At 44.2% G+C, this 25,442-nt stretch overlaps 2 long non-coding RNA genes across 2 annotated transcripts in view; one reads left to right on the top strand and one right to left on the bottom strand.

Moving 5' to 3' along the window:
- Nucleotides 1-25,442, top strand: part of LOC137321987 (uncharacterized) — a 181,096-nt gene that overhangs the window by 16,991 nt on the left and 138,663 nt on the right. Inside the window, exon 2 of the long non-coding RNA XR_010962936.1 lies at nt 8,821-8,867. This is a non-coding gene — a long non-coding RNA (uncharacterized lncRNA). The remainder of the gene's footprint in view (nt 1-8,820; nt 8,868-25,442) is intronic.
- Nucleotides 1-25,442, bottom strand: part of LOC137321988 (uncharacterized) — a 228,285-nt gene that overhangs the window by 166,160 nt on the left and 36,683 nt on the right. The window lies entirely within an intron of this gene.

Genomic DNA, 25,442 nt, shown 5'->3' with positions numbered 1-25,442 from the left:
GTACTTTATGCTGAAAATACTCCCACCAGGTTTTTCTTCTTTATTTATTACCGTTAAGAACTTTGATGGCACAATCAAAGTGGATTGGCACAGTCAAGATTATTTTTGCAGTATTCTAAGTTTATTCAGGAGGTCTGCAGGTTACATAAAGTAAAAAGAAAACAAATAGAATGATTTTACTGTATAACTGCCAGAATGTGGTGTTTTAGCTTCAGGACTTCCCAGAAACTCTTAAACTGCCTGGGATAGGATTCCTGTGGGGTTCTCCCAATCTCCCACAGTAACTTTGGAGTAATGGTGTAAATGGACATGAATCTACAGACCAGTTAATCTGTTTCTGGTAGTGCTGCTTGAGAGAAGAATGTTGGCCAAGACACTTGGAGAACTCTGGTGTCCCGGCCTTCGTCAAATAGTGCCATGGGATCTTAATGTTTTTGAGGTCTACATGCACATCTTTTCTCTGCAAACCAACACCTGAACCACCAGAACAGGCAGATGATGCCCAATTTAACATCTCAAATGAAGGTCAGCATTTCCAACATTGCAGCACAAATCATAAATATGTTCTTTTAGAAAGCATTCCTGATTTCTCAAGAAATGCCAAACAAAGGCACAGGCGCAATGGGCTGAATGACCTCCTTCTTTGCTGTATCATTCTATGATTCTAAAGGAAATCTCCACGAAAACATACACAGCGTCATTATAAGTAACATTTGCGCCAGACAAGTGCCAGGCAATGACCATCTCCAACAAGAGAGAGTCTAACCACCTCCCCTTGACATTCAACGGCATTACCATCACCGAATCCACCACCATCAACATCCTGGGGGTCACCATTGACCAGAAACTTAACTGGACCAGCCATATAAATACTGTGGCTACAAAAGCAGGTCAGAGGCTGGGTATTCTGCAGCGAGTGACTCACCTCCTGACTCCCCAAAGACTTTCCACCATCTACAAGGCACAGGTCAGGAGTGTGATGGAATACTCTCCACTTGCCTGGATGAGTGCAGCTCCAACAACACTCAAGAAGCTCGACACCATTCAGGACAAAGCAGCCCACTTGATTGGAACCCCATCCACCACCCTAAACATTCACTCCCTTCACCACCGGCGCACTGTGGCTGCAGTGTGCACCATCCACAGGATGGACTGCAGCAACTCACCAAGGCTTCTTCAATAGCACCTCCAAAACCCGCGACCTCCACCACCTAGAAGGACAAGAGCAGCAGGCACATGGGAACAACACCACCTGCACGTTCCCCTCCAAGTCACACACCATCCTGACTTGGAAAAATATCGTCGTTCCTTCATTGTCGCTGGATCAAAATCCTGGAACCCCCTTCCTAACAGCACTGTGGAAGAACCTTCACAACATGGGCTGCAGCGGTACAAGAAGACGGCTCACCACCACCTTGTCAAGGGCAATTTAGGGATGAGCAATAAATGCTGGCCTTGCCAGCGATGCCCACATCCCATGAACGAATAAAAAAAAGTTATACAACACAATCAGATGAATCCTTGCCCCGCTGTTGCTTATGTTATTTTAAAAAATTTTTTTAGTTAGTTGTTTAATTGTCCACCACCATTCACGACTGGATGTGGCAGGACTGCAGAGCTTTGATCTGATCCGTTGGTTGTGGAATTGCTTAGCTCTGTCTATAGCATGTTGCTTCTGCTGTTTAGCATGCATGTAGTCCTGAGTTGTAGCTTCACCAGGTTGGCACCTCATTTTTAGGTAGGCCTGGTGCTGCTCCTGGCATGCTCTTCTACACTCCTCATTGAACCAGGGTTGATCTTCTGGCTTGTTGGTAATGGTAGAGTGAGGAATATGCCAGGCCATGAGGTTACAGATTGTGCTGGAATATAATTCTGCTGCTGATGGCCCACAGCACCTCATGGATGCCCAGTTTTGAGCTGCTAGATCTGTTCTGAATCTATCCCATTTAGCACTGTGATAGTGCCACACAACACGTTGGATGGTGTCCTCAGTGCGAAGATGAGACTTCTTCTCCACGTAGGACTGTGCGGTGGTCACTACTACCAATACTATCATGGACAGATGTATTTGCGACAGGTAGATTGGTGAGGACAAGGTCAAGTACGTTTTCCCTTGTGTTGGTTCGCTCACCACCTGCCGGTCAGTAGTGGTGCTACCGAGCCACTCTTGGTGATGGACATTGAAGTCCCCCACCCAGAGTACATTCTGTGCCCTTGCTACCCTCAGTGCTTCCTCCAAGTGGTGTTCAACATGGAGAAGGACTGATTCATCAGCTGAGGGAGGATGGTAGGTGGTCATCAGCAGTAGGTTACCTTGCCTATGTTTGACCTGATGCCATGAGATTTCATGGGTTCCAGAGTCAATGTTGAGGACTCCCATGGCCACTCCCTCTTGACTGTGAGCATGGCTATGTCAGGCTGTTGCTTGACTAGCCTGTGGGACAGCTCTCCCAATTTTGGCACAAGTCCCCAGATGTTAATGAGGAGGACTTTGCAGGGTCGACTGGGCTTGGTTTGCCTTTGTCGTGTCTCGTGCCTAGTGGTCCGTCCAGTTTTATTCTTATTATGACTTTTTTTTAAAGCGAGATTGTATAACTGAGTTGCTTGCTCAGCCATTTCAGAGGGCAATTAAGAATCAACCACATTGCTGTGGATCTGGAGTCACATATATGCCAGACGGGGTAAGGACGGCAGGTTTCCTTCTCTAAAGGGCATTAGTGAACCAGATGGGTTTTGCAACAATCCAGTAGTTTCATGGTCACCATTACAGATACTAGTATTTTAATTCCAGATTTTGTTTAATTAATTGAATTTAAATTCCCCAGCTGCCGTGGTGGGACTTGAACTTATGACTCTGGATTACTAGTCCAATAACATAACCACTATGCTACCGTACCCACCGCATTATTGACCCACCACATTATGCATTATTGATTGTAAGGGCAGAAATGTTATTGTCCTGAAAAACCTAAGAAACAGGTCATTTAGTTTCTCAACTCTCCAGTTGATGGGTAACTGGAAGCATCTATTAATAAAGGTCAGTTGATGTGTTTGTTTTTAAATGGACCTCTTGATTCGTGGAGGGCTACATGATTCATCCACTAAAGAAAAAAAATGAAGGAAATCAGCAGTTAGCTGGTGGGATTGTTTGGTCTCCAAGGGAGTAAATGCTATTTTCGTTCAAAGGTTTAATTTGTCTTGAAATTGCCATCATTTGTTAGAAATGTGAACTATTTGCTGAGGTTATTTTAGGGTATTTTTCTGTTTGACTCTGAAGCTATGATTAGGAAAGCTGCAATGTTACACGATTTAGATCTACACTTTTTTTTTAGTGATTTGTAGAATCATAGAAAGTCCAGTACAGAAGGAGGCCTTTTGGCCCATCATCTACCAAAACTATCTACTCTAGTCCCATTTCCCTGCTGTTTTGCTGCATCTTTCAATATGTTTCCTTTACAATTATTTAACTAATTCCCCCTTAAGTGTTCTGATTGATTTACCTTCAATATCCACTCCATATCATAATAAATATTTGCATAAAAAGATTCCTTCTAACCCCCTCCTCTTTATATTTCTAAGTACAAATACTCAATGAGTTTATGATCCCTGCCCACTGGGAGTATTTTCTTTCCTGTTTACTCTTTCAAACCTTTCATAATTTTGAACGCTTTAGTGTGATCTTTAATCTTCTCTGCTCCAGTAAACCCATGATGTGGAGATGCCGGTGATGGACTGGGGTTGACAATTGTAAACAATTTTACAACACCAAGTTATAGTCCAACAATTTTATTTGAAATTCACAAGCTTTCGGAGGCTTCCTCCTTCCTCAGGTGAATGTTGTGGAAATGAAATCCTCGAACCCTTCGCATTTATGAATCACAGAACAATACCTGGTGATTACAGATAGTCTTTCCAACTGCCCGTTGCCAACGCAATCACAGTGTGCAGACTGAGAGGTGTTACCTACAAGGCCACCGAATATACAAACACCCAAAAAAAAACAGAGCGAGAGAGGCAGAAACATAGAAACATCCGGAAGGAAGAGAAAGACAGCAAATGACCCGTTATATTAAAAACAGATAACTTTTGTTCGCCGGTGAGGTTATGTGTAGCGAGAAAATGAACCCAAGATCCCGGTTGAGGCCGTCCTCATGGGTACGGAACTTGGCTATCAATTTCTGCTCGACGATTTTGCGTTTTCGTGTGTCTCGAAGGCCGCCTTGGAGTATGCTTACCCGAAGGTCGGTGGCTGAATGTCCTTGACTGCTGAAGTGTTCCCCGACTGGGAGGGAACCCTCCTGTCTGGCGATTGTTGCGCGGTGTCCGTTCATCCGTGGTCGCAGCGTCTGCATGGTCTCGCCAATGTACCATGCTCTGGGGCATCCTTTCCTGCAACGTATGAGGTAGACAACGTTGGCCGAGTCACAGGAGTATGAACCATGCACCTGGTGGGTGGTGTCCTCTCGTGTGATGGTGGTATCTGTGTCGATGATCTGGCATGTCTTGCAGAGGTTACCGTGGCAGGGTTGTGTGGTGTCGTGGATGCTGTTCTCCTGAAAGCTGGGTAATTTGCTGCGAACGATGGTCTGTTTGAGGTTGTGTGGCTGTTTAAAGGCGAGTAGTGGAGGTGTGGGGATGGCCATAGCGAGGTGTTCGTCGTCATTGATGACATGTTGAAGGCTGCGGAGAACATGGCGTAGTTTCTCCGCTCCGGGGAAGTACTGGACGACGAAGGGTACTCTGTTGGTTGCATCCCGTGTTAGTCTTCTGAGGAGGTCTATGCGATTTTTCGCTGTGGCCCGTCGGAACTGTCGATCGATGAGTCCAGCGTCATATCCCGTTCTTACTAGGGCGTCTTTCAGCGTCTGTAGGTGTCCATTGCGTTCCTCCTCGTCTGAGCAGACCCTGTGTATTCGCAGGGCCTGTCCATAGGGGATGGCCTCTTTGACGTGGTTAGGGTGGAAGCTGGAAAAGTGGAGCTTCGTGAGGTTGTCCGTGGGCTTGCGGTAGAGTGAGGTGCTGAGGTGCCCGTCTTTGATGGAGATTCGTGTGTCCAAGAAAGAAATTTCGTGTCCGTCGAGCAGAAATTGATAGCCAAGTTCCGCACCCATGAGGACGGCCTCAACCGGGATCTTGGGTTCATGTCACGCTACACGTAACCCCACCAGCGAACAAATGTTATCTGTTTTTAATATAACGGGTCATTTGCTGTCTTTCTCTTCCTTCCGGATGTTTCTATGTTTCTGCCTCTCTCTCTCTGTTTTTTTTGGGTGTTTGTATATTCGGTGGCCTTGTAGGTAACACCTCTCTGTCTGCACACTGTGATTGCCTTGGCAACGGGCAGTTGGAAAGACTGTCTGTAATCACCAGGCATTGTTCTGTGATTTATAAATGCGAAGGGTTCGAGGATTTCATTTCCACAACATTCACCTGAGGAAGGAGGAAGCCTCTGAAAGCTTGTGAATTTCCAGTAAACCCAACCATTTGCCTTGAAAGTGTTTTTTTTTAAGAACATTAGAATGTAAACGCTTAACGGCTCCCAGCCCGGTGATGCCTCGCTTTTAAAATTCTCATCCTTGTTTTAAAATCCCTCCACGGCCTTGCCCCTCCCTATCTCTGTAACCTCCTCCAGTCCTATAACCCTCCAAGATCTCTGCGCACCTCCAATTCTGGCCTCTTGCACATCCCCAATTTTCATCATTACACCATTGGTGGCCGTGCCTTCAGCTGCCTAGGCCCTAAGCTCTGGAATTCCTTCCGTACACCTCTCCACCTCTCTACCTCTTTCTCCTCCTTTAAGACACTCCCTAAAACCTACCTTTTTGACCAAGCTTTGATCACCTGTCTTAATATCTCCTTATGTGGCTCGGTGTCAAATTTTGTTTGATAACGCTCCTGTGATGCCCATTGGGACGCTTTACGACGCTATATAAATGCAAGTTGTTATTGTATTCATTTGAAAGTCTTTTGTGTACTATTTTAACTGAGGCTTTTTTTTAACGTCAGTTGCCTGCAAATATTCCACTGATTTAAATGGAGGATATGTGGTTATATTGTATGTGCATATGGCGCATTTTGTGGAGACTGAGGGAGTGGGAGAAAGATACAGAAGTGGGTGGGAGGGAAGTAAGAAAAAGAGCAGGAATAAAGACAGAAATCAATAAGATAAATAGCAGACAAAGAACCAGAGAAACTGCGGAAAAGAAAATAACCTGAGAAATGGTAGAGAAACGGAAAAGTAGAAGTCCCTGATGCTGTTTTCTCCTCTGTAAATCGTAGTAAACCTGGTTAAGCAGAATCTACCTTGTAGGAGGTATCCCAAGTGTTGGTGGATTCTTTAACTATGGTTCATCCCATCTCTCCATGGTACATTCAATCTAGCCATACTCACTGAGGGAGCCAGGCCACCTGTATGGATTTAAACAAAGCACAGGGGCTGTGGTTCAAATAATATGAACAGAGAGAAAAAAAAATCAATTAGTATAAACTTTGAAAGAATTAATGAATTAATTGATGTTACTTGAGGAACTATTTCTCAAAAGGTTGCAATTCTCTGTAACCTTTGTTTGTCTAGCAGTGTACTTCATACTATATTGGCTAATGATAAGTGGGGGTGTCATTGCGAAGTTGAGTTCCTCCACGGGGAACAGTTGAGCCATCTTGTCCTCAGGAGTGGAGGGACAGTGTTTGTAATTTTTGTAATCTCCTTCCTGTAGTTCTTCCCAATTGCGAAGGGGCTTGGAATTTTGGGCCATTGCGTCACCGGCAGTTGCCTCAGCTAAGAGCTTGAAGGGAAAGGGAAGGAGATCGGGAGAGGGGAGGGTGAGTGGTGGCCGGCATCTGCCTGTGGTTTTAATGTGGAGCTGGAAGGAGCACTCCTGCACCTCCCAACTCCACATTCAGGTAAGTATTTTTTGAAAACATACCTTTTTGCTGGTGGAGTGGTCCCTTTAAGGACTGCTGGTTAAGCCACATCTAGACCACGTTTTACTGAACACATTGCGCCGGCCGTGTCTAGGGCGGCCTAGTTTTGCAAAGGGGAACTCAAATAGGCACTAGGTCCCCTTATTTGCAGGTGCAAAGGGACTGACACCTGTTTCAGGTGCAGGCCCTGGACGTCTATTTTATTGCCCATAGCAACATGGAAGATGGCGCACTTCCAGCTTGTAATGAGCGCACAATTCCTGCCCGCCATATTAGAGGCTTAGGTGCCCATTTAGTGCATGAAAAACAGGTGCGGCACCATCGAATTTCTAGACCACAGTTCCTCCATTCATAAGCACTTTTAAACCACAAAACAATCAAATAACACTTATCACTGAAATATCTGGAGGTAGTCACAGAAACTGTTAACTTCCTCTTATTGTTATTACTGACTATAATTTATGAATTTTTGTAGTGTGTTCAGAACTTTTCACTATATTTGCTGTACCCTGGGCTCCCTAGTAAAAAAAACTCCACTGAAATGTGAGGAACTATGTTGATTAAATACTCATAATAACTAAATAAAATGTTACAATGCATAGCAGCACTATTAATAGAACTGAGCCACAGGAAAAATTACAGTGGTCATGGAAACAGTGAAATCTGAAAAAAATCTACTTCCATTCTAGCAATCTGAAGGAATATGGCCATCAATTATATTTATTGTGTGCACAGTTGATAAATATATGTCCCCATAACAAAAATGTGTATTCCATCGAAACACACATCTAAAACTAGTAGGACTATAAACACACTTTGTTTTGAGCTTGAATAGCCAGCATATTTCACTTTATTGAGTGACATGTAAGTCTAGTGAGTATTGTTGGAAATGTTAACTGCTATTTTAATGGAAGCATTAACCCCTTTATTTTGAATAGGCTAACATCTCCATTAAGATAGCAATGAGGGAAATTTGATACAGGCGCACTAAATGTTCATACAATAAAATTGGAAAGGTAATTTCTGCCCTAAAATACTAATTATAACAATATTGAAAATTTTTGTGTATTATATTCACATTGTGTGAAGGATTTTACACAACTTGCATTTTGCCAAAACCCCAACTTTTGTGTCATCAGCAAATTTTGATGTCATGCTCCTCATGCCCAATTCCAGATAATTTAAAAGTACTGGGAACAAAAGTGGACTCTTGCAGTACATCGCTTCTAACCCTTCTCCAATCCATTAACCTCAACCATCAGCTTTCTACTGCAGAATGGATAGATTTTTAATTTTAAAAAATTAAGTTGGTAAGAAAAAAAGAGAGGAAAAGTAAATATTTGGGTTTATCCACATTCAACAGAGTAAACTAACCATCACTTCTCCAAAAGCTACCTGAACTGGTACACAAAACTATTGCCCTTTATTATTTGCAGGCTTCAGATCTTTAACGATTTACCCCATATTTCCTTTTACCCCCCCCCCCCCCCATGCTCACCCTTCACCTCTGCCTGCCACTGTCACACTTTCTCTTTCAACTGAGAACGCAGGAGGATCTGGACTGGGTTCTATTCCATGACCAACGTCAATGCCACTCCACGATCGGCTGACATGTGGAGTAGCTTTATGGCTTTGATTTTTCTTCCCAATCCCTGTTGCTGTACAGTGATCCATCCCACTGTCTGGCCAAAAGCTGGTGGAACTTGCCCACAGACGGTAGCAAAGTTTGAATGTTAATTGAGGCGGGATTTGAAACCTGACTAAAACCAAAGCAAAATACCGCGGATGCTGGAAGTCTGAAATACTTCCGGTTCTGATAAAAGGCTGTCGACCTGAAATGTTAAGGTCTGATGAAAGGTCATTGACCTGAAACGTTAACTCTGTTTCTCTCCACAGATGCTGCCTGACCTGCTCTCTCTGGTCTGGAATCCAGTGCTTTACAGGTAAAGTTAATGGGTCAAGAAATAAACAACCATTTAGTTTATCCACAATTTTAATTATGGTTTATTGTTAAACGAAAGAGGAGTTGTTGGTGAAGGATATCCTTTATATAAATCAGTAACCTTAGCTTGGGAATCATTTTGCATTGTTATTATACTTTGTATAGGCAATGTGCTAGGTGTGATGCATGTGAATTTTCTGAAGGTATTCAGTAAGGTCTCTCAGAGGAGGTGTATTATAAAAATTCAGGCATATGGTGTAAGAGGAAATGTAGCAACATGGATAGAATGATGGACAGGAAACAAAGGGTAAACAAGTGTGTGGATTGGAGAAAATTTTGAAATGGTCTACCCCAGGAACCAGTGCTGGGCCCATTTTTGTTCTCAGTACTTATAAATGATTTGGAGTTGGGCATGAGGAGCATGATATCAGAATTTGCTGATGACACTGATGGGAAGAGAGCAGGGCAATAGAATTAGCTTGGATTGGATTGCTTTAGCAAGCAGCCGACACAGACACTGAATGGCTCCTTCTGTGCTATAAACTCCTATGGCTCATCCTGTATTTTGAGTTAGGCTGAGCAAAACGGACAGGGAGGCCAAAAGATACCTATGCATAGTATCAAAGACACACTAATCAAAACAGAGATTCACAGCTAAAATCTCCTGAGATTTCCAGTGCAAGCAGACACTGGGGCGGGGCGGGGGGGGGGGGGAGAAAAACAGATCAAAAAGAGACAATCACGAATTAAGCTTTAAAAAAATTTACCCCCCCACCCCCAAAACAAAAAGAAATCAATGATCCTGCAGGCATTTCAATGACAGTGAAATGGATCAGTAAAGAGCAGCCTAATGTCTATGTCCCCAGCATACTTCCCTCCACCCGGTCCAGAAACGGCTGTGCCATCAACCAATTCATCACTTACTTTATAGGGTAAATGCAGCAATCCCTCATTCCTAGTGGGGAGCCGTGCATGAAAGGAGTGCTCTTCGAAGAAGCAGCACTACAAGACTGTACCTCTATCTCTGACCCATGTTCTCTTTAAGCATGGCTCCCTGCTAGGAGTATTAAATTCACCTTTACATTTCACAGTCAGCGATGATAACGCACCACAGGCAGAGTCAAAATTTACAGAATGCTGCTAAATATTCTGATAATGAGATGGGCAGAATTTTTATTTTCACAGCCAGGGAGTGTTACGATTGAGCAATTAATTCTTCAGCAATTTATTTTGTGGCTCCAGGCCCTGTTACATCTCCGCCTGAAGAAGGGAGAAGAGGTAAAGGCAGAACTTGGCAATTTTCCTTGGCAGGGCAAATCAGCTATTGTAGCATGACATCTAATTTGTTGACCTAAGAGGAAAATAATATTCACGTTTACATACAATTTTTAAATCTGCTTACACCATTGTTAGCAGGGATATTATGGCATTAGCCACTTCAGTGTATGGAAGTGCAATGATAGCCATGGCATTCACTGCTTCCCATCGTTGAAAGTGCCATTTTAATTTATGCTAATTATATTTAATTTATGTTATGATTCTCTAGCATAGCGGAGGATTGTGTCATGGTCTAATACGTTGTTGCCAATGAGAAGAAACCTCACAGGAAGAACAGTGAATGATGAAATGTCCACCAGGATAAATGTATGAGCATTATTGAGGGCATTGAATATTTATTGAGAAGGAAGCATGTGATGATAGCCAGTTCTGTGCTGTGCATCCATTTGTGGAGTTTGATGCCTAAAGTTTGCCCTCTGCTCTATTTTCTCGAGAATATTCAAATACTCTATCAAACACTGCACGAATATATGCAGGGCATGCTAGTGAATATTTAGAGCCTGCTTCTTCTCATTTTCTTTTGGTCAATAGTCCCATTTCAATCAGCTCCTGTTTCCTCTTCCTGTTGCCTTGTTGTTAAAGTATAACCTCCTTGTCTTGGTGTTGCAGAAAAACCCGAGGGAACATTTAATTACAATGTCCTCTCCAGCCACTTTTTTTAATGGGTTTTAATTTTAATGGCCAGAAAATAATGGGGAGCGCACCTGTGATTTCTTGATGTGCACTCCTGTTGGCCAAGGCTTCACACTGGAAGTGTGCATTTGAAAAATCAGACCCCTGTCATCATGACCTGTGCTTTTGTTTTTTGTTGGGACATTCTGTCAGCTTCAAATATTTCCCCCCCCCAAAATAAATTTACTTTCCCCATAACCGGCAGTGTGTACCAATAAATTTGAGAATCCACTGTCACTCTGTATTCTTGGGGAAGTTATTTATTCAGATTGCATTTTCTCCAGTTCGCTAATAGCTTTTCAGCTCCTTGGTTCTTTTGTGGAGAATCCTCAGCTAAAATTTGATTTCAATGGAGAGGAACATTGGACAGGGTGTGTCACGGGCACACAATCTGTTACCACCCATTCTCCGGCACCGCCAAAAGTGAAAAAACTTCCCCTTCCACTATTGCTACCCTTTCATTCAGGTTATTAAACATTTTGATGGCTAATGTCACTTATAGGAACATAGGAACAGGAGTAGGCCCTCGAGCCTGTTTCACCATTCAATGAGATCATGGCTGATCTGTATCCTCACTCCATCCACCCGCCATGGCTCCATTTCCTTTAATATTCTTGGCTAGCAAAAATCTATCAATCTCAGATTTAAAATTATTAATTGAGCTAGCATCTACTGCTTTTTGTGGGAGAGAGTTCCAAACTACTACCACCCTTTGTGTGAAGAAGTGTTTCCTAACTTCTCTTCTGAATGGCCTGGCTCTGATTTTAAGATTATGTCCCCTTGTCCTAGACTCCCCCATCAGTGGAAAAAGTTTCTCTCTATCTACCCTTTCAATTCCTTTCAAAATCATAAAAACCTAAATCAAATCACCTCTGAACCTTCTATATTTCAGGGAATACAAGCCTAGTTTATGTAATTTCTTCTCATAATTTAACTCTTGGAGCCCTGGTAACATTCTGGTGAATCTGCGCTGTACTCCTTCCAAGGCCAAAATATCCTTTCTAATGTGCGGTGCCCAGAACTGTACACAGTACTCCAGATCTGGTCTAACCAGGGTTTTGTATAGCTGTAGCAAATCCTCCTCCCCTTTATATTCTAGCCTTTTTGATTATTTTTTGTACCTGACCACTACATTTTAGTGATCTGTGTACATGGACACCTAAATCTTTTAGGACCTTCACTGTTTCTAGCTTTTTACCATTTAAAAAATATTCGAATCTTTCCTTTTTTTGATCCAAAATGGATGACCTCACACTTATCTGCTTTGAAATCCATCTGCCACAGTTTTGCCCACTCACTTAATCTACCAATGTCTCTTTGTAATTTTATGCTCCCATGTACACTACTTATTATGCCACCAATCTTTGTGTCATCGGCAAACTTGGATATATGGCTCTCTATTATGTTATTCAAGTCATTAATAAATATAGTGAATAGTTGAGGCCCCAGCACAGATCTTTGTGGGACACCACCTTCCAATTCGAATACATACCCAATATCCCTACTCTCTGTCTTCTACTGCCTAACCAATCTCCTAACCAGGTCAATAATTTGCCTTCAATTCCATGAGCTTTAATTTTAGCTACCAGTCTCTTATGTGGAACCTTAGTGAATGCTCTCTGGAAGTCCACATACATTACATCCATAGACATTCCCCTGTCTACTCCTTTAGTTACTTCCTCAAAAAATTCAATTAGATTCATTCGATGTGACCCACCCTTTATAAATCCATGTTGGCTCTCTCTAATCAGCTCAAATTTCTTAGCGCTCAGTCACTTTGTCCTTAATTATAGATTCCAATAACTTCCCCACAACAGATGTTAGACTAACTGATCTATAATTTCCTGGTTTCTCTCTCTCCCTTTTCTTAAATAATGCCTGTAAGGTTCAAATTATGGATACAAAAGCTTGTACCTTGTGCAGGGAAAAGCTTAGTATAGTTTGTCATCATTTTGATTTTGTAATGCTCACATTAACTACACTTTGGCATTCAAAAGGGCACTTTTTTCTGTGTAAGATTAGTTTATCCTTCCTAAAGATATTCTTACGACTTTGTCAAAGTCAGTTTTTGTCACCCAATTAGGTAAATTTGAAAGCTGAGGCTGTCAGAACTCAGCAGAAACCCTGCCCCCAGTGCACAGATCACATGTATTCCACTTGGGATGAGTGACATCTTTACCTTCCAGGGTTCAAGTCTCCCAACAGCTGGAATTTTCTTCCAGATGTATTGGTTTTCTATTGTTTTGGTCCTGCTGTCTTTGGCATGTTCATGCAGGATGTGGCTTTCCTTTTGGTGCTTGAAAAAATGATTTGTTGGTCAAATGCAAACTGTGTCTTATTGGCCTTTCAGAACAAAAGAGAAATGCAATGTAATGCAAATAGGTTCATTAGAGATAACAAATCAGAAAACAAATGCATTGCCTTAAGTGTATCATGATAATAAACCCATCCGAGTATGACTTATAGCATTGGTGGTACAAGTGCTTGTCTTGCCAGACTTGATGGGATCTGCCTCTAATAATTAGCCCAATCCCTGTTTATAGTCCAGTAGTAGCAAGTGTTCAACACTGAATTACGCTCATGTGGAAAAAATGTGACATGATGTTCACACCATCAAAGTGAACGTTCGATCCAGGAGTGCTACGTTACATCTGGCACTAAATTATTGTAGAAATTACTAACACTCAGAAAATGTAGAACATCTAAAAAAGCTATTGCTATTAATGCAGCTCTTCAATATGTGACTCACTCTGCCTCGCATTATGTCAGCTTATTTATTTCAAGAAATTAAATACAATGTGAGGTCGATTTTATAAGTTAGCACTGTCCTTTCAACCTGAAGCCTGATCTAAGTCCAGCCCAGACTGATGGGATGGATAAAAGTTAGCTCGCTCTACTGGTTGAAAGTACTGGTGGTTGAAATTAGATTAGGCCCATTTTCAGGCCTGAAATGGGCACTGCGCACAAAGCACGCGTCCCAACCAGGAGGCCCGAGACTGGCCTGAAATTGGGCCTCGGGCCACATTAATATTAATTGGGTAATCTGCTGGTGCCTGTCACACTTCCACAGGCAGTTCACCATATGAAGGAAATTAATATTGGGCTGCTTGCCTAGCCAGCAGTGGCCTGAAGATACGTCCTGGGGATGGGGGAAGGTGGAGTGGCATCGGGGAGAGGGGGGCGGGCATGGGGATACTGTGGAGCCAGGGGAGCACTCCTGTATCTCCTGGCTTGCTGGCAATGTTGTTTATAAATGTTTTTTTTAAAAAACTTACCTTTGGCTAGTGGCCTCAGTGAATGCTGAAGAATTCCGAGCTGAGCATACATGATGCCTACTCCGCTCTGTGATATCCAATTGCCCAGCGGTGGCCTAAAATAGGCATCAGGCTCTTCGGTTACATATGTAAGGGCCTAACGCCTGTTTTAGACATCCGCCAGGGATGCCTCAAAAATGGCCCGACCCAATATGAGGTCGGACATTTTTCAGGCATCATTTGGGCGTGCGACATTGATCAATAAGGTTGGCCCTCATTTTGTCCATTTTGCACCCTTAAAATGGGCGCAATGAGGTCCAATTTCTACCCCTGGTTATCCTATGTCAAATGTGTTTCCAGAGTTGCAACCTAAAACCCTCATGAGCTCACAAAACAATTTGCAATTGCAAAGATTTTATATTCTAATTATTGCACAGAAAAGTGGCTCTAATGAGGAATGAGGGTACAATTGAGTAAATGGACAGCTGGAAGTCTGAGCTGCTGAAATATCCAAGGGGGTGGGAAGATATCTTGTTAGCTATATCCCATGCTGTGAACATTTGATTGACATCAATTGAGGCTTTGTTACTTAATTGGTTTAATGGGAGGTTTAATGATACAGGAGGAGGAGGAGGAGGAGGAGAAGCAGTATATTATGGTTATGGTATTTTCTTCTCTCCTGAGGTTTGTTGCTGAAAGTGCACCGTGGCGTTAAAACAGAATCTTCTCTATTCAAAAGCAAAATACTGGAAATCTGAAATAAAAACAGAAAATGCTGGAAATACTCAGCAAGTCAGGCAGCAGCAATAGAGAAAGAAACAGAGTTAATGTTTCAGGTCGATGACCTTTCGTCAGAACTGGAAGAAGTTGAAGATTTAACAGTTTTTAAGCAAGTACAGAGTCAGGGGAAGGGGAGTTGCGGGGTGGGGGAGAAGGAAGGGGAGAGGAGGAAAGAACTAAAGGGAAGGACTCTGATAGGGTGGAGGGCAGGACTGATTAAATGACAAAAGGGATGATGGTGCAAGGCAAAGAGGGTGCAAGGCAAAGAGGGTGGTAATGGGACAAATAAAGAAACAAAAGATGGGTCTAGAGGAGCTGTAAATGGCAACAGCAGAATCATTAGCAGCACCTGCTGTTCAAGAAAATGGGAGCAGTTGTTATGATCTGAAGTTATTGAAATCAATGTTGAGTCCAGAAGGTTGCAAAGTGCCTAATCAAAAGATGAGGTGCTGTTCTTTGAGCTTCCGTTGAGCTTCAATGGACAGTGAAGGAGGCCGAGGACAGAGAGGTCAGAGTGGGAGTGGGATGGAGAATTAAAATGGCAAGTGACTGGAAGATCAGGGTCACACTTGTGGACTGAGTGGAGTTGTTCAGTAAAGCAATCGGCCAATCTGCGTTTGGTCTCCCCAATGTGGAGGAGACCGCATCGTGAGCAGCGAAAACAGTGTAATAAATTGAAAGAAGTACAAGTAAATCGCTGTTTCACCTGGAAGGAGTGTTTGGGGCCCTGGATGGTGGGAAAGGAGGAGGTAAAAGGGCAGGTGTTGCATCTCCTGCGCTCGCACGGGAAGGTGCCGTGGGGAGGAGAGCAGTTGTTGGGGGTGATGGAAGAGTGGACCAGGGTATCGCGGAGGGTATGGTCCCTTCAGAATGCTGAAAGGGGAGGGGAGGGGAAGATGTGCTTGGTGGTAGCATCGCGCTGGAGGTGGTGGAAATGGCGGAGAATGATACGTTGAATGTGGAGGCTGGTGGGGTGGAAGGTGAGGACAAGGAGGATCCTATCATGGTTCTGGGAGGGAGGGGAAGGGGTGAGGGCAGAAGTGCGGGAAATGGAATGGACACGGTCGAGGGCCCTGTCACCTACACTGGAGGGGAATCCTCATTTGAGGGAGAAGGAAAACATATCGGAAGCACTGGTTTGGAAGGTCAGAACAGAAATAGAATCCTTACAGGAAGCGGGGTGGGAAGAAGTGTAATCAAGGTATCTGTAGGGGTCGATGGGCTTATAGTAAATATTGGTTGACAGCCTATCCCCAGAAATGGAGATAGAGAAGTCAAGGAAGGGAAGGGAAGGGAAGATTTGGAGGTGGACCATGTGAAGGCGAGGGAAGGGTGGAAATTGGAAGTGAAGTTGAAAAATTTTTCCAGTTTGGGGTGAGAGCAGAAAATGGCTCCGATACAGTCATCAATGTACTGGAAAAAGAGGTGAGAGAGGGGACCTGAGTAGGACTGGAACAAAGAATGTTCCACATATTACAAAAAGGCAGGCCTATGACCCATATGGGTTCCCAGAGTGACACCTTTTATTTGGAGGAAGTGAGTGGAGTCAAAGGAGAAGTTGTTCAACGTAAGAACAAGTTCAGTCAGGCAGAGGAGGGTGGTGGTGGATGGGGACTGGTTGGGCCTCCGGTCAAGGAAGAAGCAGAGGGTCCGCTGGCCGTCCTGGTTTTTGTATGCTGATAAATGTAAAATAACACGCCCACAACACCTGACAAGAAATAAAAACTTTAAAATACCTTATTTCCTTTTGAATTTAAGAACTTTAAAAAATATTTGTCAGTTTATTAATAATCATTTACATAAAATAATCATCATTTGTACTAGTAATTTAGCTCTTTCAAAGAGCCAGAACATGCATAATGGGCTGAATGGCCTCCTTCGGTGCTGTAAGATTCTTTAATTCGATAATTTTTTTCAGGGTTATCAGTTCAGGTGTTGTGGTATATACTGTATCTGTGCATTTCTGTCTGTGTGTGTATACGTTTGACAGTGTGTGTGAGCTGCAAGTGTGTGTGTGCCTATGTGTAGGACACATGCCTGTGCATAGATTTGTGTCCGTGCGTGCACATCTGTATTTGTGTATAAAAGCAGAAAGTGCTGGAGAAGTTCAACAAGTCAGGCAGCATCTGTGGAGAAAGAAACCGGGTTAATGTTTCAGGTTGAAATGTAAGATGTTGAAAGAGTTAAAGGGCTCGATTTTCCAGTGAAGTAGTGGGTGCGTTGGGGGCAGGGGCGGCTCCGAAAATCGCGGAAATCGCGAGCGGTTTCGGAACCCGGCTCCAACCCGCAGACTTCCGGGTTCCCCATTGACATGTCTGGGGGCGCGCACCTCCCGAATGCGGAAGTCCCACCGGCAATTAAAGCCGGCGGGATGATAGTTCAGATACTTATTCAGATACTTAAAGTACTCAATTTTGTCCACATTAAGGCAGGGGTCCGATTTTGAAACATCCTCAGCGTGTTTCCCGTGCTGTGGGAAACACTCCATGTTCTGCCAGATGTGTTTCAGCCAGCAGCCAGTTGGACATTCAAATGCTTGTTTGACAGATGGGGAGAAAAGGTGAGTTCTTCCTGCAGGGCACTCTGTTCTTTCACACAAACTTTTGGCTGTGAGATCTCTGTGTTTTCACTGAAAATTCTTACTTTCCACTCACAATTCTTCTATTCACACATATTTAACCACTTTTCGGACCCCCTCAAACTGACACCATCAGGGTGGGGGGTGCCATGGCTGCATTCACCACTACATCCAAGGACGAGCAACATCACCATCCTCGCCAGGCACAGCGTGCACTTCCGCCACTTGCAGCTCCACAACACAGTGCTGCGCCACAGGCACCCACACAAGAGCAGAGAAGGCAACACAGAAAGGGGTGCCGCATGAGGAGGCCCCATTGAGGAGGAGGAGGAGGAGGAGGAGGAGGAGGGATCCATGGGCAGAGCAGCGGCTCACCTGGCTGCGCATGAGGCCAGGGAGTCACTGATATGTGAACGGTTCTCCTAACATCAGAAAGTGTGAACAGTCCAGTTGTTACACCACCTGAAAAGAGTAGCGCCCACACCAGGCCGCCCACCCCTCCCTGCACAAAACAGTCCTGCAACTACACATATACTCACTGTAAAGTGACCCAATGAGTGGTATCAAGTGTCGCCGTTCATGGTGAACCTCATGAAAGGGCCCTGTCACAAAAGCCAGTCAAGAATGGGCAAGACGTGGCAGCAGTGGTGACAATCATAAAATTTAATGTCACTTTAACAAAAAACTAAATATAAATGAAAAACATGACAGTCTGTCAAACACACTTGTGCGTGCCCTTCATGCTTACAAAACCTTCACCTTTCTCTTCCAATTACTTCTACGTGGTGATTCCCCTGTGGCTGCAGCAGAGGTAGTGGCAGGTTGCTCATGTTCATACCCTGACTGCTTTGATGCTTTGGGCCTACGCCCTTTGGGTTTTGGAGCCCGTGAGGGCCCCTCCAAAGACTGCTCCACTTGCACCTAGGCAGGGGCAGACTCAGCCACCTGGAGAGGAGGCAGCATTGCGGGTACTGGTTGAAAGGGGGGCAATGGGTGAGACATGGGAGCGCTTTGAGTGGCGTCCCCACTTCCATGTCCCCTTTTGCCATCATCCCTCTCCTGGACCAGGCCCACATCACTCCTACTACCCTGCTGGAGAACAGTTTGGAGGACATGTATGATGCCTTGGAAGCTCAGTTGCAAAGTTTCTGTCTGCCTGTTTAAGGTGGCAGAATGTTGTTTACCCTGAGTCCGAACGACCGTTGTCAGGGCCTGAATGGACTCATTTGTGAGCCGTGCTTGAGCTCAATGGAGGCTAGCCTTCTCTCCATTGCAGACATTCCCGTACTTGTGACACTATCTCAGAGAGCTGATCACGTCTCTGTGACAGTATCTCAGAGATTCCCTCCCTTACCTGTGCCACCGTTCCACTCATGCAGGAGTTGGACTCCTCCATCCTCTGCGTGATTGTGGAGAGTGCGTGTGGCACCTGTTCCGGTGCCTCACAAAGGTGCTGCTGCCCCTCGATCATTCTCCTTTTAAAGGATGGTCCCTGGGGTTCACTGTCTGTATCCAGCTGAGCAGAGCCTGGAGAGGAGTGCTTCCACCAACGCGGACTCTCCACAGCTGCCCCTGCCACCATTGTCTCCTTGTGCTCACATGTGTGTGGTAACTCTCTAGGTGCCAACCCAACTAACTGATGACTAGGACCCACTGAGGTGTGAGTATCTGCGCTGGTTGATGGCTCACTAAGATGTGACGGTGCACCCTCAGAGACCAGCAGGTCCTCTGAGGAATCGCCCTCTGTCGTCACAGTGGTCGCTGAAGGCCCTGTAAGAGAACAGAAGGCAATATTAAGCAACATCACAGATGTGTCATGTTGCGATGAGCATACTGAGATGCTGAAGGTGGCAAGGCATGTTAACATCAATTCATATTGTGTGTGATGAATGTTAAAGTTGTGCACCCAGACATTTGTGGGGTGCCAGTCTCAGTGTCCCCGATGGACAGGCACTCGAGGGTGCGGCTCAGCTCCAGCGCCTCCTGCTCCGCGTCTGTAAGGATGACGATTTGTTGCGGCCTCCCTCCGATCCTCACCCTCTTGCGTGCATTCTGGGCTCTCTTGTCCTAGAAGGGGAGAAAGAACAGACGTGTGAGTGAGTGAGTGATGGTGAAGTGGCCAACCGATGAATGTATTGCTTTGGGTGAGGCTGACTGTGAAGGAGATGCATCAGAGGGTGAGTATGAGACAGAGCCATGACATTGTGTGAGGATTGGGTTGAGTTGTAGTGGTGGGGTGACTAATGGGTAGGTGAGGAAGTGCTGAGGAAGCGCAGGTAAGTTGAGGATGAGCCTTAAGTGGGTGTGAGGAGTGATGTGATAGAGTAGTCTTGGCAGTGCAGAATGAGTTGGAGGGTGGGGGCAGTGATGTGGAACATGGAATGCAGGAGAATCAGTAAGTGTACTCACTGTGGCTGACCTAGTTAGGTCATTGAAGCGCTTCCTGCACTGGATCCAGGTGCGGGAGATGTTTCTGCTGCTGGTGACCTCCTCTGCCACCTCGAGCCAGGCCTTCTTGTTGACAGAGGCAGGCCACCTCCTCCCGTCTGCCGGGTAAAATAGTTCCCTCCTCCTCCTCACCCCATCCAGTAGCACCTGCAGTGAGGCATCGTTGAATCTTGGAGCAGCCTTGCCCCTGTGCTGCTCCATTGTGGTTTCTGAGTCTTTGCTCCAGGAAAAGCCATTGGAGCAATGGCCCTTTAAATAGAGCTCCTCCAGCTGACAGCCTGTGATGCGGGTGCGCAGTCCGCCCACTGCGCAGCTTTCCGACGGCAAACCCGGAAGCCACGTTAAGTGGCACCAATTGAATCGCGATCATGTGGGAAATGGACATTATTTATTGGTCAGGTTACCCGAGCGCCCATTCACCCCCCCCCCCCCCCCCCTGCTGTCATCCCACCTCCACTCTAATATCGGGGCCAAAGTTTTTGAGCAAGTACAGAGCCAGGGAAAGGGGGAGGGGAGGGGGGGGAGGGGAGGAAAGAATGAATGGGATAGTCTGTGATAGGATAGAGAGCACGAGTGATTAAATGACAAAAGGGATGATGGTGCAAGGCAAGGAAGGTGGTAATGGGACAAGTTGAGAAACAAAAGATTGATCAGGAGTAGCTGTAAATGGCAGCAGCAGAACCATTACCGGCACTAGCTGACCAAAAAAATAGCAGTGGTTATGATCGTCCCTTTTGTCATTTAATCACTTGTGTCCTCTACCCTATCACAGACCTTCCCTTTCGTTCTTTCCTCCTCTCCCCTCCCCTCCCCCCCCCCTCCTTTCCCTGACTCTGTACTTGCTTAAAAACTTTATCTCTTTTAACATCTTCCAGTTCTGACGAAAGGTCCTCGACCTGAAACGTTAACTCTGTTTCTTTCTCCACAGATGCTGCCTCACTTGCTGAGCTTCTCCAGCATTTTCTGTTTTTATTTCAGATTTTCAGCATCTGCAGTATTTTGCTTTTGATTTTGTATTTGTGTATACGTGTGTGTGTATATCTATACCTGTGACTGAGTATGCAGGTTTAGTAGCTGCAAAATATATCAATATGTTTTTTATAAGACCGTATAATTATTCAATGTAAAACTGTGGATATATTTTTGAGGCTCTGCCCATCCCCCTGTCAGAATCTTACTCGATGGGAAGGATGGGATAGGTGGAGGAGCAGAAAATCAGGAGTACCGCAAATGGGGTAACTTGTATTTACATAGCACCCTTCATGACCTCAGGACATCCCAAAGTGCTTTTCAGCCAACAAAGTACTTTTAAAGGTAGTTCCTCCATCAATAAGTAATGAGTAATGGGAGAAGAGATTCCTTCTATTATCTGTTTCCCTTTGTGCTGGCTGGGATTGTCAAATTTCCGCCTTCTCCTTTCATGCCAAAAAGAAACCTCAGATATAAGAGAACAAATTCCTGATTCACTTCGAAATGGCATTCAGGCATAATAATATCATCAGGTTTCTCCTCATTATACTGTATCGGAGACACACAACATCAACAACTTGCATTTATATGATGCCTTTGACATAGTAAAATGTCTCAAGGCGCTTCTCAGCAGCGCAATGAGAAAAAAATTGACACCGAGCCAAAGAAGGAGATATTAGGAGGGGTGACTAAAAGCTTGGTCAAAGAAGTAGGTTTCAAGGAACGTCTTAAAGGAAGTCAGAGAGAGAGGTGGAGGGGCAGACAGGTTTAAGGAGGGAATTCCGTAGCTTAGGGCCCAGATGGCTGAAGGCATTGCCACCAATGGTGGGGCGAAGGAAGTGGGAGATGCACAAGTGGCCAGAGTTGGAGGAAGGCAAAATTCCAGGAGGGTTGTAGGGCTGGAGGAGATTACAGAGGTAAAGAGGGGAGAGGCCATGGTGGAATTTGAACATGAGGATGAAATGTTTTAAAAATCGAAACGTTGGTAGACCAGGAGCCAATATAAGTCAGCGAGTACATGGGTGATGGGTGAGTGGGGACTTGATGCGTGTTGCGATATTGGGCAGCAGTTTTGGATGAGCTCAAGTTTATGGAGGGTGGAAGATGGGCAGTTAGGAGACCTTTGGAATAGTCGAGTCTGGAGGTAACAAAAGCATGGATGAAGGTTTCAGCAGCAGATATGTTGAGGCAGGGGCGGAAACGGGCAATATTATAGGGGTGGAAGTAGGCGGTCTTTGTGATGGAGAGGATTATGCGATCAGAAGCTCAGCTCAGGGTCAAATAGGATGCCGAGGTTGCAAACAGACTGGTTCAGCCTGAGACAGTGGCCAGGGAGGTGGATGAATTGGTGGCTAGGGAATGGACTTTGTGGCAGGGGCTGAAGACAATGGCTTCTGTCTTTCCAATCTTTGAGTGCAGGAAATTTCGGCTTATCCAGGACTGGACATCAGAACTCTATAAAGGAGCACTGGAGTTACAATCCCAATTTCTGTAAATTATTCTGATTGGAAGAAAATGTTACGCAATCACAGGAACTGCATTTCTCCAGGTACTGTTAACTCTCAGAGAACTCTCAGAGCTTTTGTGCATTGAATCAGTGCTGTTAGTTATTGTACTTTTAAATTTTTTTTTACACATTCACCGTCAGTATTATGATGAACTAGTGAGCTCTTCAGTGTTATTTTTGCATGGGAGCCGGCATGGATTTGGATTCTTAACAGGCATGTACTCCATAGAAACAATTAAGAAAAGATGCTAGAATTCCTTTGCAGACTGCTAGTTATTAGTTATACAACATTCTCCACCCCTGACACACAACAATGTGCACAGGTGTCTCTAAAATTTGCCCAGGTGAATGTGCATTTTTTATTTCTTAGTTTTATTTTTTGCCTTTAATTTGCACGAGTGCATTTTTGTAATTAGTGCTCAGTTTTTGACCCTGTGTTGCATACATTTGCATGGGCAATATGAATGTACCTTTTTAAATGTATAAACAGAGTGTAAAAGAGAATTTGATGCATCATGCAATTCACTACATAAGCTGCACCGTTAAGTATATTTTTTGTACCCAGCGATTTTCAGATTGCTAGTTGCTTACCAGTGATTCAGTTGCTGTATTCTGCAAATAGCCACTGAGTTGCTGAACACTGTGCTGATACTTGTTTTTGCACCTCTGTCCATTGCTCTTTTTATGCTGCATGGGCAGTGTCACTACCTCCTGGAGATTGGTCTTATACCTGATGCCTAAGTGCAGTTCAGGTAACATCACTTCCATCGGTGTGAAACCAAAACTGCTTTGCATCAGTGCACTGTCAGGAAGCACTTCTTCACACAAAAGGTAGTCGAAATCTGCATATCAAAAAGCTGTTGAGGCTAGTTCAATTGAAAATTTCAAAACTGAGATTGATAGATTTTTGTTTGGCCAGGGTATTAAGGGTTATGGTACAATGGCGAGTAAATCGATTTAAGATACAGATCAGCCATGATCTAATTGAATGGTGGGAGAGTGGTAATCCCGGCAGTTACAGGCCAGTCAGCCTAACATCGGTGGTGGGGAAACTTTTAGAGACAATAATCCGAGACAAAATTAATCGGCACTTGGAAAAGTATGGGCTAACAAATGAAAGTCAGCACGGATTTGTTAAAGGAAAATCGTGCTTGACTAACTTGATTGAGTTCTCTGATTAAGTAATTGAGAGGATTGATGAGGGTAGTGCGGTTGATGTCGTGTATATGGATTTTGAAAAGACATTGGATACAGTACCATATAATAGACTTGTTAGCAAAATTAAAGCCCATGGGATAAAAGGGATAGTGGCAGCATGAGTACAAAATTGGCTCAGGGACAGAAAGCAGACAGTTGTGGTGAACGGTTCTTTTTCAGACTGGAGGGAAGTATGCAGTGGTGTTCCTTAGGGTCAGTATTAGGGCCACTGCACCTTTTGATATATATTAATGACTTGGAATTGGGTAAACTTTTACAAAACACTGATTAGGCCTCAGATGGAGTTTTGTGTTCAATTCTGGGCACCACACTTTAGGAAGGACGTCGAGGCCTTAGACAGGGTGTGGAAGAGATTTACTCGAATGGTACCAGGGAGGAGGGACTTCAGTTACGTGGAGAGACTGGAGAAGCTGGGGTTGTTCTTAGAACAGAGAAGGTTAAGTAAGATTTGATAGAGGTGTTCAAAATCGTGAGCGGTTTTGATAGAGTAAATAAGGAGAAACTGTTTCCAGTGGCGGAAGGGTCGGTAACCAGAGGACACAGATTTACGGTGATCGGCAAAAGAGCCAGAGGCGACGTGAGGAAACATTTTTTTTACACAGCAAGTTGTAATTATTTGGACTGCACTGCCTGAAAGGGTGGTGGAAGCAGGTTCAATGGTAACTTTCAAAAGGGAATTGGATAAATACTTGAAGGGAAAATATTTACAGGTCTATGGGGAAAGAGCGGGGGAATGGGACTAATTGGATAGCTCTTCCAAAAGCCGGCACAGGCACGGTGGGCTTAACCTTTTGATTACTGAAGCAGCATTTCTATAACAAAATCAAAAATGCAACAGGATTACCATTTTGTTAATCTATTCTGAGAATGTTGCAAGTTAATATTTTGTGATTTTGGATGTTTTGGATGTAAGGACTTCAAGCAACCACGAGAGCTAAATTAATTGTAGGTGCTGGGACTGAACTCTCAGTGGAGGAAAGGGGAACAAGTTGCTCACGAGGAAAGAATGTAGGAGTATTTTTTGTAAAGCAAACACGTAAGGGGACAATTGGAGAACACCCTTGGGAGGGTGCAGAGTCCAGGCTAGAAAGGGGAGTTTTAAAAATGGTCAGTATTAGAAGACAAGCTGGAGGAAAGTACATAGGAAGAAAAGACACAAAGAGCTGTAAATTGGTGGAAAAAGAAATGGACAATTTAAAGGAAAGAAGAAAATGCTGGAATCTGAATTTTCCTGAATGCTGCAGTGAAACTATTTCTGTTTTCTTATGTATAACTACTAAGTACCATCTGTCTATTCAAATAAACCTGACTTATTCTGTTGCTGATTGACAGAAGATGTCTTTGTGTTCTTAATAGGTCTTGTGTCTTCACATGGCACTGATCAAGTTTTTTGTCTCCGATGCCCCATAGGTGTGTACGATGGAGCCTCGAGGGCCATATATAAAGTTTATGCTTCCATTAATTTGCATATATCTCAAGCTGCTGATTCTAACAGACCTCTAACTGAGACAACAATGCTAAAAAAAACTTTCCAAAATTCAAACAGAGAAAAATGCAACAAATAAGAAATATAAACACAAATAGAACTGGGGCGCCTGGGCTTCAAAGGCAAGATTGCCAGGGCTTGGGGCCGCCTGTGGTCCACAGGTTGCAGTGGGAGTGTAATAAATGAGTTAGTCATAAAGTTAAAAACTTGTATAAAATAACACACCAACAGTGGTGGCAACCGTTGCAGTGATGCCATCGTAGTGACAACAATGCACATGCAGTAATGAAAGACAGAGCTGAGAGAGAGAGAGAGAGAGTAGGACA

This window comes from Heptranchias perlo, chromosome 5 (genome assembly GCF_035084215.1).
Source record: "Heptranchias perlo isolate sHepPer1 chromosome 5, sHepPer1.hap1, whole genome shotgun sequence".
Classification (NCBI taxonomy): Eukaryota; Metazoa; Chordata; class Chondrichthyes; order Hexanchiformes; family Hexanchidae; genus Heptranchias; species Heptranchias perlo.
This window is presented reverse-complemented; position numbering and strand designations above follow the sequence as displayed.